Source organism: Podarcis erhardii (assembly GCF_964252035.2).
Source record: "Podarcis erhardii genome assembly, chromosome: 2".
Classification (NCBI taxonomy): Eukaryota; Metazoa; Chordata; class Lepidosauria; order Squamata; family Lacertidae; genus Podarcis; species Podarcis erhardii.
The window spans coordinates 11983944-11996761 of record NC_138498.1 but is presented as its reverse complement, the minus strand read 5'-3'; the positions used below and the strand labels follow the sequence as shown (position 1 = coordinate 11996761).

At 44.1% G+C, this 12818-nt stretch overlaps 1 protein-coding gene across 17 annotated transcripts in view; it reads left to right on the top strand.

Moving 5' to 3' along the window:
• The window catches only part of HOXC5 (homeobox C5), a 160514-nt gene that overhangs the window by 137405 nt on the left and 10291 nt on the right, over positions 1 to 12818 (top strand). Inside the window, exon 1 of one of the 17 annotated variants that reach the window (XR_014153181.1) lies at positions 10606 to 11903. The exons of the other annotated variants lie outside the window; for them this stretch is intronic. The gene's annotated coding sequence lies outside the window, so the exon portion shown is untranslated. Of the gene's footprint in view, positions 1 to 10605; positions 11904 to 12818 lie in introns of those variants that run through there. 17 annotated transcript variants of the gene reach the window in all.

The following is a 12818-nucleotide window of genomic DNA, read 5'->3' as shown; positions in this document are numbered from 1 at the left end:
CTGTGGCCTCCTTGGGCAGCTTCAATGGGAAATCTTCCTGGTGGTCTGGCAATCTTTCTGTTAAAGCTGGGACTCTCAGTATTCAGGCAAAGATGAGCTTCTTGTTCTTCTTGGAGAGCTGGAGACAATTCCAAAGAGGGATCAACTCTTGTCCTGCATGCACGCTCTTCCCACTTTTGCCTCTGCAAACAGGTTTAGCAGGTTTCTTATATTGCTGCTTAGAACCTTAGGAATCTGTTTTGAGTCAAGAGTTGAGAGTAGGACGTGAGGATCGTGTGGGTTTGTGCCACGTAATGCAGTGTTACTTTCCAACAACTCTTTCTCTGTTGGTTTTACTCGAGAGCTTGTGAGCTATCTGAAGCATACTGGGGCATAATTGGAGGCCATAAACCACCCTCTTCCTCGTCTTGCATAATTCAGGAACAAATCGCAACTATTGCAGAGTCGAATCTCTAAAAGGGGGGGGGGGAGAGTGATGCTGTTTGTTAATGTCTTTCTCAAAGTTAGTATCGCTTGTGCAATCACCCCTACCTTCCTGCAGTGTTCTGATGCATGTATTTTCAGGAAAATGTCGGCTATAAGCGAATTATAATTCCATTCCTGGAATTAAATCAAAATTCAGCACTAACTCAATTGTATCTAGCATGATAGAAAGGTCAGGAGGGATCTTTGGTCCATTGCAGGCTCAGGATTTCAGTAATGAATGCTTCAGCAGCCCTTAACCCCCCCCCCCAATACTAATGGGCAAAGCTATAACCACAGCTTGCAAATGGCTTGCTACAAAGGCCTCCACTGGTGCTTGAGAGGAGTAAAGCTACTCCCTGTTCCATATATCCGATTTTTGTCTGTATTGTACTCAGTGTCTGCAGTGCTCTGAGCCTAGTTGACTTCTGTCATCAAGCTCAAAGATGTGTTTCACAGATAGGCTAAAGCAATCTGCTGCCAGAACGCTAAAGGGAGGCAAAATGTCTCTGTGTGTCTATGCATGTTTTAGAACAAGTAACTGGATATATTTTTTCAAGGGGTACTGAGGGTAAAAATGCAAAAAAGAAGGGTTTTCCAATACTACTGGAAATGTTCCTGGAAAAAAGGGAGTAGGTTTGGCTGAGTCCTAATGGGAAAGGTTCGTGTTTTATGAAGAACCAGAACTGCATGCCACTTTAAGGCAGCCAACAGTGGGCATGGCATTTGCTTTCAGCCTCAGTTGCCCAGTCTGTACAATGGAACCAATAGCAGCCTACTATAGAAACTGTCTAAAGCAGGAGGTGAGGAATTGTGAGCCTTACAGTGTAACTAGACCCACCTGGCCACTTTGCCCAAGCATGCCAATCACCTAAAGCAAGGTGAATTTCCATTGGAGGAGAGGATGTTGGTTATTGATAGTGCTTAGAAATATTGGTTTATTTTCAAACGTACAATTCAAATAGGTAGTGGGCAAGAAGACACACAAAGGGACAGTGCTATTCCCAAGACGGTAGCAATACATCTCTTTTGCCTACTTGGCTGCAAAAAATGTAGAATTGCTTTCTCCCCATCACTTTCTTTTGTAGTTCTCCTGGGAGATACATATCTTCTTTTACTCCCAATGAGCAAACCAGTTTCACCACCTTCTCCCACCTGTCAGTTAATTGTAGCTTTAGGTACCTTCCATAGTGAGGTTTAGATAGGCTTTCCACCTGTTCCTTATTTCAACAAATGGCTCCTTATTTAGTAATGTGAAACATTAACGCTAAACAAGGAACTGTTTGCTGAAATAAGGAACAGGTTACTAGCCTAGACTTTGGTAACAACTAGCCAGGTTAGCTATTAGTAGGCCTTAAGGAACCCCCAATCAACTACCAGGGTCATTTTATAATTATTTTTATGAGGTTGTGGTTGCCAGACTTCTAATCCCTATAATCCTAGCAAGTGTTAAAATACAAGCCAGGCTAGCTTCCTCATCAGGTATTGCTCATCTCAATGGCCTGGGTGAAGGGCCATTACGAAAACAAAGGAAAGGGGACAAGCAATTAGGAGAAGGGGCTCTGTGCCAGATGGCAAATGGGTGGAGCCCCTCCTCCAGCTTGCAAGTAGTGAGAAGGACAAAGTCAGAGCTTAGAGTTGAAAAGTGTGTGTAATGTGACCTAGAGGAAAAAACTGCAGACAGAAAAGCCAGAGAGGCAGAACACAATGTTTGCTGTGGAATCAAAGGCAGTAACTATGGGAGAAACAAGCCGCTCTTGGGGTGTTAATGCAATGAACTGCTCTGTCATAGCTTCAGGTTGTATATATGTGTAAATAAACACATCACAAGGACACCAAAGTCTCCACTGTGCCTCATTCCCAAAAGGAAACATGAACCTTGGGTGAGTTCCAGGAACCCCTGGAATCTCGCACTGCTCAAAGATTGGGGTGGCGTGCAAATAATATTTTATAAATTCAGATGCAAAAAGCATCATCATCAAGTACAACCCCTTTTCCTGGTAGCAAACATGGAAATGGAAGCCTGTTCCTTTTTGGTCTCCCCTACCATGCTTAATGCAGGAAAATCCAGTCGTTTATATACAGTGGACCCTCGGGTTATGTTACCTTCGGGTAATGTAATCTTCAGGTTGCGAACGCGGCAAACCCAGAAGTCCAATTCGCGTGTGCGCAGCAGCAGTCCTCCGGTTACGAAGTCTTCGAGATACGGCCAGGCCTCCGGAACATACATACGCTTCAGGTTACATACGCTTCAGGTTACAGACTCCGCTAACCCAGAAATAGTGCTTCAGGTTAAGAACTTTGCTTCAGGATGAGAACAGAAATCGTGCTCTGGTGGTGCGGTGGCAGCAGGAGGCCCCATTAGCTAAAGTGGTGCTTCAGGTTATGAACAGTTTCAGGTTAAGTACGGACCTCCGGAATGAATTAAGTACTTACCGTAACCTGAGGTATCACTGTATATGAATATGAGCACCATTCACAACTGATAGTACTGCATCAACATCACTTTGTGTTTTCTGCACTTGAGATTATTATTTATTTTCCTTACAATTTATATTCTGTCTTCCATCTCTCATGAAGCCCAAGGTGGATTATAAAGTAAGGGAGGTATCCAACTAAGTCATTCTGTCAGTGCAAGGATTTGTAATTGTACAATGGGACTTCCCGGACCACACCCTCCCTAAATCTGTTCTGGAGGCTTGGGGGACCCTTTAGAACAGATTCAGCTTTGAGTCATAGAATCATAGAATCATAGAATCATAGAATCATAGAGTTGGAAGAGACCACAAGGGCCATCAAGTCCAACCCCCTGCCAAGCAGGAAACACCATCAGAGCACTCCTGACATATGGTTGTCAAGCCTCTGCTTAAAGACCTCCAAAGAAGGAGACTCCACCACACTCCTTGGCAGCAAATTCCACTGTCGAACAGCTCTTACTGTCAGGAAGTTCTTCCTAATGTTTAGGTGGAATCTTCTTTCTTGTAGTTTGGAACCATTGCTCCGTGTCCGCTTCTCTGGAGCAGCAGAAAACAACCTTTCTCCCTCCTCTATGTGACATCCTTTTATATATTTGAAGATGGCTATCGTATCACCCCTTAACCTCCTCTTCTCCAGGCTAAACATGCCCAGCTCCCTTAGCCGTTCCTCATAAGGCATCGTTTCCAGGCCTTTGACCATTTTGGTTGCCCTCCTCTGGACACGTTCCAGTTTGTCAGTGCCCTCCTTGAACTGTGGTGCCCAGAACTGGACATTCAGAGTCATTCAGAGTCATGTGCCCAAGTCATGAGAAATCATCTGAACGTATGGTCCATTGATACTAAGCAGTGTGAGGTACTGCCATGAATGGATGTAGTATAAGCACTAGAGGTAGTACCTTCCTGCCCTTCTTTGCACTTCTCAACATCTTGATGCCGCCTCACACAGCGGTGCAGATGGATTCCTCCAAAAAACCTGGTCCCAATTCCGTTGGTGCATAAACCCCAACTGATGGGCTATCCCACCCAATTCTGCTGTGAGACCAACAACACCGACTGCATCCCAGGGCAGTTAGTTTAGCGACAGACTGCCGAGGGTGTAAATAGAGTCATTTGGTAGATAATATCATCTGAGAGTAGTCAAATCATTACTATATAAATGCTCCGGAGTGATGACGAGGCGGTGGAAATGATACAATCATCCAATAACAAGCATCACTTAGGATAATATGCGGCGCAATAGAACACCTATTTAGCATGCCGTAAAACCTCTTGGCTTTGTGCATGGAGATGCAGTGTCTCAGTGCCAGGCCAGAGGAGCTGAGCAAACAGCGATAACAGCAATGCTAAATAAATAAATAGGCAGCCAAGTGTTTTATAAATCCTGGTTATTTATTGGCACGCCAGCCTCGCGTACCCGTTAAAAGAGGCCACGGCAAGCGTCTGTGTAGCTTCACTGCAACGTCCAAGGAGGAAGGGGATGAGCAGTCCTGCAATGCCGCCGCTGTTCTTTTGGTGAAGTTTAGCTCAACTAAACAGCGTGGATTTTTAATGTCGCATTCTAATTCTCCTATTACTGTCATAAAGCCATTTGTCAAATGCCCTGGGAGACTCCATGGACATCAGCCTTGCAATACCTTTTATTGCCGGACTAATCTTTACAGATCGAATTAAGACTGGGGAACTTTATCAGCGGATTGCACTGGGTGAAGGGTTACGTGTGTATTTCATTTGTTCTGCTATCAAAGGTGCCCAGGCCTTTGCTCCTGCCTACTGCCACCGAGGCCAAATATGCCCATTACTGTGTAATCAAATAGCCTTTAAGAGGTTCGCTCGGTGGACTGATGCTTTGAATAAAGCAAGATGAATGTGGCATCCCTCTCCCCATCTGCAGAACACAGGCAATTTCTTTCCATCCCAATATTAATTCTCCTATTAAATTAAATAACACAAAGGGTTGCATAACATTCATTAAACATCACAGGCGCCCGGGCTCCCCACCGTGTCAATGCCATCCTCGTAACACTGCATTAATTAGCAACAGGCTGGCAAGTTGTTCGTCTGCCTTTTCCTTATTAATTACTGAGTGAAATAAACAGACTTGTTAATATTATAATCCTGTTATTCTAATAAAGAGGGACAGAAGGGCTCTGTCGGTGGAGGCCATGTTGGGTTGAGAGAGGGGAAATTGGAGCACAGGGGGGAGAGAGTAATTCATTCCATAGGGCTAGCCGCATCGCTGGGTGATCTGGGTAAAGCTTGCACAATTTAGGACAAGTCAATGCAGCCCCATAAGCTGCAGCCTCCCAGATGATGTTTGGCAACCCCTCTTTTTTTTTGGGTACAGTCCTGAGCAGGCAGCACTGCTTTCCTGAGTCATGAGTTACAGTAGTCGCTTTCCCTCTCTGGTGAGCTGCACCACCTTCAATGGCTTTAAAAAGGGGGTTAGACAAATTCATGGGATGAAAAGGCACAATGTCTATATGCAGACTCCATCTAGCCCAGTGTTGTCTATGCTGAATGGCACTCATTCTCCAGGGTTTTCATCTAGGGACCTTTCCCCAGTCCTACCTGGTGTTGCTGGGGATTGAACCTGGGACCTCCTGCATGCAAGAACGATGCTCTAGTACTCTACCGATGTTGTTGTTGTTTAGTCGTTTAGTCATGTCTAACTCTTCGTGACCCCATGGACCAGAGCACGCAAGGCACTCCTGTCTTCCACTGCCTCCTGCAGTTTAGTCAAACCCATGCTGGTAGCTTCGAGAACACTGTCCAACCATTTCATCCTCTGTCGTCCCCTTCTCCTTGTGCCCTCCATCTTTCCCAACATCAGGGTCTTTTCCAGGGAGTCTTCTCTTCTCATGAGGTGGCCAAAGTATTGGAGCCTCAGCTTCAGGATCTGTCCTTCCAGTGAGCACTCAGGGCTGATTTCCTTAAGAATGGAGAGGTTTGATCTTCTTGCAGTCCATGGGACCCTCAAGAGTCTCCTCCAGCACCATAATTCAAAAGCATCAATTCTTCGGCAATCAGCCTTCTTTATGGTCCAGCTCTCACTTCCATACATCACTACTGGGAAAACCATAGCTTTAACTATACGGACCTGTGTTGGCAAGGTGATGTCTCTGCTTTTTAGGATGCTGTCTAGGTTACAGGGAGGCAAGGAATGGATCGACAGCAGAAACAGGGTTTTCTCCCCAGCCAGAACTCACTGGAATTCAGTTCTGGCACCTCTCAAGTGGGCACCATTGCCATTGTAAGAGAACAAGGGAGACAGTCACAATGAGTTCCAGCACCTCCTTTCCTAGAAAAATAGCACTGCATAGAGGTGGGAGAAGGAGTTGAGTGGCTTCAAAGCTGGAAATGGGATGTGTGTGAGAGCAGAATCATCTATGATGATGTGGAGTCCAGGCTCAGGAACTGTAGAGAAGCACAGAGGGAGAATGCTATCTGGTGACTCCAGCCTGAAAGGGATGACTGGTGGGACTGTGTGTGAATGTATCCTGGGTGGGATCTGACCTGGATGCTGGGAAGCGACCAGAGACTGAATTGCTCCAGCATTGAGCTGCAGGAGCTTCTATTTTTATGTCTCACCCAGGGCTCCTAAAATGTCTGATGTACGTACATTGTACACAGTGATGGGAAAACAGCTGGCTTCCAAGAGGTGCTATACACCTGAACCTGTTGTATCAGGTTCTGAAAAGCTGCTGGGGACCACACAGAAGTGATACCACTTGCCCACCCAGATCTCTAGACAGTCAAGTCTAGAAACTGATGGGTTTCATTCAGTGCAGCTTAGCTGCAATATGGGGGTGAGGAAGGCCCTGAACATACCTCTCCCCCTGCCCACCCACATTTGTGGTTGTGCTGCTCTGCCTCTTCCTCTTTCCTTCCAATTGGTTAGTAGGGCAGGGAGAAGCAGGACTGTGCTTCCTGGTGGCAAAGGAAGGAACTGAGCCACATGGTGGAGGGTTTCCTGCCTGCCTGAATGCAGGCATTTGTTGAATTTTGCTATTCTCCAAATTTTGCAGTGCAGTTCTCCAGCCAAGTACAGTGGTACCTCGGGTTAAGTACTTAATTCATTCCGGAGGTCCGTACTTAACCTGAAACTGTTCTTAACCTGAGGTACCACTTTAGCTAATGGGGCCTCCCGCTGCTGCTGCTGCGCCGCCGCTGCACAATTTCTGTTCTCATCCTGAAGCAAAGTTCTTAACCTGAAGCACTATTTCTGGGTTAGCCGAGTCTGTAACCTGAAGCGTATGTAACCTGAGGTACCACTGTACACATGTACAAAAATGCATATGTACACAAATGCATATAACAGCTCAGTGTGCTTAAAACATACACTTATTAGTGAAAATAGCATAGAAAAATATATTATATTAGAGGAAAATGCTTTGCAAAAAAAATGTGTGGATTAGACAACATTGCATTTAAAATGAGTTTAGTAGAAGAAATTCACACTAAAATGCGGATGACTCTTCATTAGGACTTTTGAAACACACACACACAAATTTGTGGAAAAATGAGAACAGAGAAAACACAATCAACAGGTTCACTCATCCCTAAATGGTAGGAAGGAGAGCAGGGGGGAAAGGAGAAGGTGGATGGCTGGTCCTTTTGGTTGAGGAGTAACAAATGGTTTTTGTTTTGTTTTTTAGCGGGGGAGGGCTCATGAATTGATAAAGGTACAAGAATTACCGTATTTTTTGCACCATAACACTCACTTTTTTCCTCCTAGAAAGTAAGGGGAAATGTCTGTGCGTGTTATGGAGGGAATGCCTACGGGTGGTGGGGGGATCTGCTGCAGTCGTGAGCAGAGGATCCATGGTTCCCCTTCCTTCCCTCCTCCGTGGCTCACTTTGAAACAGCAAAGTGGGAGAAGAGCCGCTGAGTGGGGAGGAGAGAGGGACAGAGAGCCTGCTTCTTTAAAGGAGCAAAGCAGGAGAGGAGCTGCTTACACGAGTGTAAGCGGCTCCTGTCCGGTTGGTTCCTTTAAAGCAAGCAGGCTCTCTGTCCCTCTCTCTTCCCCACTCAGCTTGCTACATAGCAGCAAAGTTTTTCAGCTCGCTAAGCCGGGGATGAGCGGGGAGGAGGAAGAAAAGCAGAGCCTGCTTGCTTTAAAGGAGCAAAGTGGGAGAGGAGAGGAGCCTTCTCCCCTTATACACCTCTTCTTCATTATTAGCAGCATCCTTCTCCACCCACCCCACGCGTGCTCCTTGTCCCTTGAGTGCTTTTCCTTCCCTCCCCACTTAAAACGTGGTTACAAAGCACAGATCCACATGGATCCTCAGGATTTTTGCATTGGGCTACTCCACACTCACTGTCAGATCACATGTCTGTGGCCACAGCATGAACCACAAAAATCATACATTCACTCTTTCGTTTAGAATCTTTTTTTTCTTGTTTTCCTCCTCTAAAAACTACGTGCATGTTATGGTCAGGTGCGTGTTATAGAGCAAAAAATACGGTAATCACAAGACAGAATCTATTAAATTGGCTGCCATGGATTCACTTGATCTGAGGCCTGGCTTGCTTTGTGACCCAGAGCCATCTGCTTTGGGTAGATTTTGAGTCCTGTTTGTGCTGTTCACTAATTGTCTTGTGGCTGACTCCACCTGCTCATGCTAGGTACTCTTTCTTGCTTTGTGTCTGGGCTAGTCTGGAATATGTTACAATTCTGTGCATACTTAAAGGTAAAGGTACCCCTGCCCGTACGGGCCAGTCTTGACAGACTCTGGGGTTGTGGGCCCATCTCACTTAAGAGGCCAGGGGCCAGCGCTGTCCGGAGACACTTCCGGGTCACGTGGCCAGCATGACATCGCTGCTCTGGCTCGCCAGAGCCGCACACGGAAACGCCGTTTACCTTCCCGCTGGTAAGCGGTCCCTATTTATCTACTTGCACCTGGAGGTGCTTTCGAACTGCTTACTAGGCAGCAAATCTCATGGAAATCAGTTGCACTTATTTCTGATTAAAGAAGGTGGATTGAAATGGGATGTAAAGTGATCCCTCATGGATAAATGCAAGGCAAAAAAACAACAATGGGGGTGAATATGTATAAGTCTATAGGATATACTGTGCTTTACAGCTTATATATGCATCATACTTCAGTTCTTTGGCTATGAGAGGCATGTATTTTGCCCTATGGAAAAGGATGCAGGTGGCAATAGATTGCAGATGGTCTGAGGACTTAATCCACACACACTGTACAGGACAACTTCCAGTGGGATCTGATCCCACTTCTAGAAAGTATCTATTTCCAAGGACAAGCCTTTCAGCACTGTGGACCCAATTCGGCAAGTTGCCTTTGTAGTTTCCCATTTGTATTAAAATATCCACAGAAGATGAAAAAGGGAAAGTACTGTTGCTTAATGGAGCTCCAAATATTATTTACATGGGGCATCATAAACATCTTCCAACTTACCCTTATACCATCCTTGCAGAGAGAATAATAGGGTTAACTTTATTTTCTCTGCCTTCCAATTAAGGCTTCAATTTTTCTTCTAGAACATTTGTCAACTGTCTGTTTGCCCTAAACTTTAACAACATCGTTTAACTTGTCCATACCTGCCACATTTAGTAACCATTCTCTAATCAATGGAATGTTCTATTTTCTCCAGCTAGGGGCAATTAAGATTTTGGCAAAACACATCCTCATAGGAGAGGTAACTGTTGACAGTCTCTGGTGAATTCCATAATTTTTATTTATTTAGAAGATGGATGTATGTATGTATGTATGTATGTATCATATTTTAATTCTTTATATCCCTGTTTACAATATTTAGAAAAGAATTACAAGCTTACAACAATGAAATGCTTTAAATAATAAACGCAACACATCTTAGGAGGAGTCCAAATGCCTTTTAATCCTTCTATGTTTTACTTTGGATTTTGTTTTAAATTTATTTATTGCAAGGCATAATTTATGTTGCTGGGTGGAATCATATGGGAAAACAGGAAATTTATGTTGCTGGGTGGGATTCATATGGGAAAACAGGAAGCTTCCTTATACTGAATCAGACCCTTGGTTCAACTCACTCAGACATTGCCCAGTCAGGGGCTCCCCATGGTTTCAGGCAGGGAATATTCCCAGATCAAACAGGAGATGTTGGGGATTGAACCTGCATGCAAAGCAGCTGTACCACTGAACTATGGACCTTTTCCAATACAAATTTGGCAATGTCTTCAAATCACATACACAGGGGCACAGTAGAGAAGGCTGTCCCCGGAACCTGCCAATAGGAAACCCAGCCAGATGGGTAGGGTATAAATAATAGAGTTGTTATTATTATTATTAAAATTATAGGATCTTTCAAATGATGGGCCAGAGGGCACAGCACTTGATGCCTATCTGCTATGATTTAAAACAGTCAAAACAATTTAAACAGCTTCTCATAAACAAGCAATCAAATCTCTAGAAAACATCTAATAATCCCATTTTGAAGAAATTGTCTAGGGGTTCACCAATGAACTTTGGCATTAAGATGAGTTGTGGGGTCCTTCATGCGTAGATTGCTGGGTCATACTTTCCTGGAAATTGTTGACAATTGTTAACAATTCAGTTTATCGTGGTCGAAAGTTATTTATTTCGACTACGTCAGACCGACACGGCTACCTGCCTGAGCTTATCCTGGTGATATTCCTTGGTGATGCCTAACATAGCAGTGCTTTTTGGATAACTAACTGTCAAACGCCAACAACATTCACTGGTGTATCTCTGAGAAAGCCAGCATTTATACGGAGAGAAAAATAACATTGCCATTCCCAAAGTGTGTGCTGAGTCGACATTTGTCTCTTTTTGGACTTTCACTATAACTTATTCCATTTATCTTCAATCTGTCTCTTATTTATTCAAGGAAAACGTTAGGAAAGATGGGAATAAATCTAAGATGCCAATCCCAACTATCATTTCTCCCTCTGCCCAGTATGCATCATTCATTTCCGCCAGCTTGGAGCCAGTGGTCAGCCAAATAAATTGTTTTGCTTAAGTGCAGACTGTTAGAGGCAGTGTTGAACTTAGACCCAGTTTACACATTTAGCAGAATGCAGAAAGCTATTTTTAAACTATACCTCTTTAGGTTTTGGGGGAAGTGGGGAACTTGCATGGATGAATGTCGCCTTATGGGAAAATAAAACTCCCTCCATGTTGAAAATGAGTATGGTTTCCCCCCTTTCCCCTGACAAACGTCTCCTTGGGTGCTTTCGCCCCCTGCATAAAGGAAGAGTTCTCCCTCCATCGGGGGAGCATTTAAACATACAAAATTGTCACCTGCAGGCTGGAAAACAGCTGTACCACATGATTCTTTCTATGTAGACACTGGGAGTGGAATTCAGTTTCACACGAATAGTATGAGAAGCTTCTCATTCCATACCATACCTTTAAAGCACGTGGCTTTCCCCCAAAGAATCCTGGGAATTGTAGTTTGTTAAAGGGTGCTGGGAATTGTAGCCCTGTGAGGGGTAGACTTTAGCTCACAGGATTCCTTGGGGGAAGCTGTGTATGATTTGGATGGCACCAAATCTGATCGTTATCTGTTTGCATCATTCATTCAGCTGACTTGGTTTAAGACTACAATTGGGGGCCCATTCGATTTGGGGGGCAGGTATCTCTGTGTTGCTGCATCTTAAAGGCTTCATGATGTGTTACTTTCTTGTGGTTTATTTCCCTTTCAATTTTCCAGGATTTAGCAGTTGATTCTTTTCCCGATGCTGCGGATGTAATGACGCTCTTTCATCCAGAGGGTGGTGTCTAATAAAACATCTTGCCTTTTTCACTTTTTAGCTTGGCAAGCCAGCCCTGTGTTTGGTAGCCCTCTGCTTGTGGAAACATGTGGGGATATTCTCTCTCTCTCTCTCCATTGACATACTCTACCACAGTATTAGGATATGTGAAAGGGCACCTTTTCAGTTCTTTGGAGAGGGCCATCTGATGGTTTCATTTTTGTTCGAGGTTGCTGTGAAAGCGATAAGTAAGTTGTGGTTCATTGATGTTGAAAAGCAATCCAATTAACAACCCAAATATAAGAAAATACCCTTGGATTTACACAAATTAGCCCACTGCTTTAATTCAACTAAGTCATTTTTTCCCCTCAAAGGGTGGGGAATGTACGGCTTGCAAAAATGCAAGATCTAAGTGCTTGCCCCCATGTAATCTCAAGGATGTAATTTGCCCTCCCCTCTTTCTGAATGCACCATAAATGGCTATTTTAATTATATGTTTCTTGGATATAATGTAATGCGCTGACTAAGCTAAAAATAATGAAGTTCTGCCCTACGATTCCATATTTAGAGTGCCTGTCTGAGGTTCATTAGTTAGGGAACCCCATTTCTATATGGTATGATCTGTTGATGGTTTTTGTTTGCTGATTCACATGCCCTATAAACAGAGATGAAGTGGTCTGTAAATTTTCCAGGCTAAGTTTTTGAAGATAGTTTTGAAAGGTTGAGAAAGACAGCTGAGAGAACTCCTAGCATTATCAAAAGCCACAGCTGCTGCTACTAGTATCGTGTAGCTGCTGCTGCAACTGCTTGAGATAAGTGTAGGCCTTGGAATTAATACTGATGAAAAAATAAAGCAAGCAAACAAACATGAAATGAACCAGCCACTGAAATAATGTTGATACCCTGGTGTAGCATGTATCTCACCACTCTTGGGTTGTATGTATCCAGCTAACTTCCATTCAGAATCGACCCATTGAAAAGTACAAATCCAAGTCATGTCTATTAACTTTAACAAGTATACCCTGTGCAGAATCAGCATTGGATACTAGCCTTTGTTTTTCATGAGTGTGCTGTGTATATATCACAAGTGTTCACTGCCGGCACATTAAGAACAAATTAAGAAAAGGCAATAAATGTCAGGCGCTGGAGAAGCAAAGCATTTC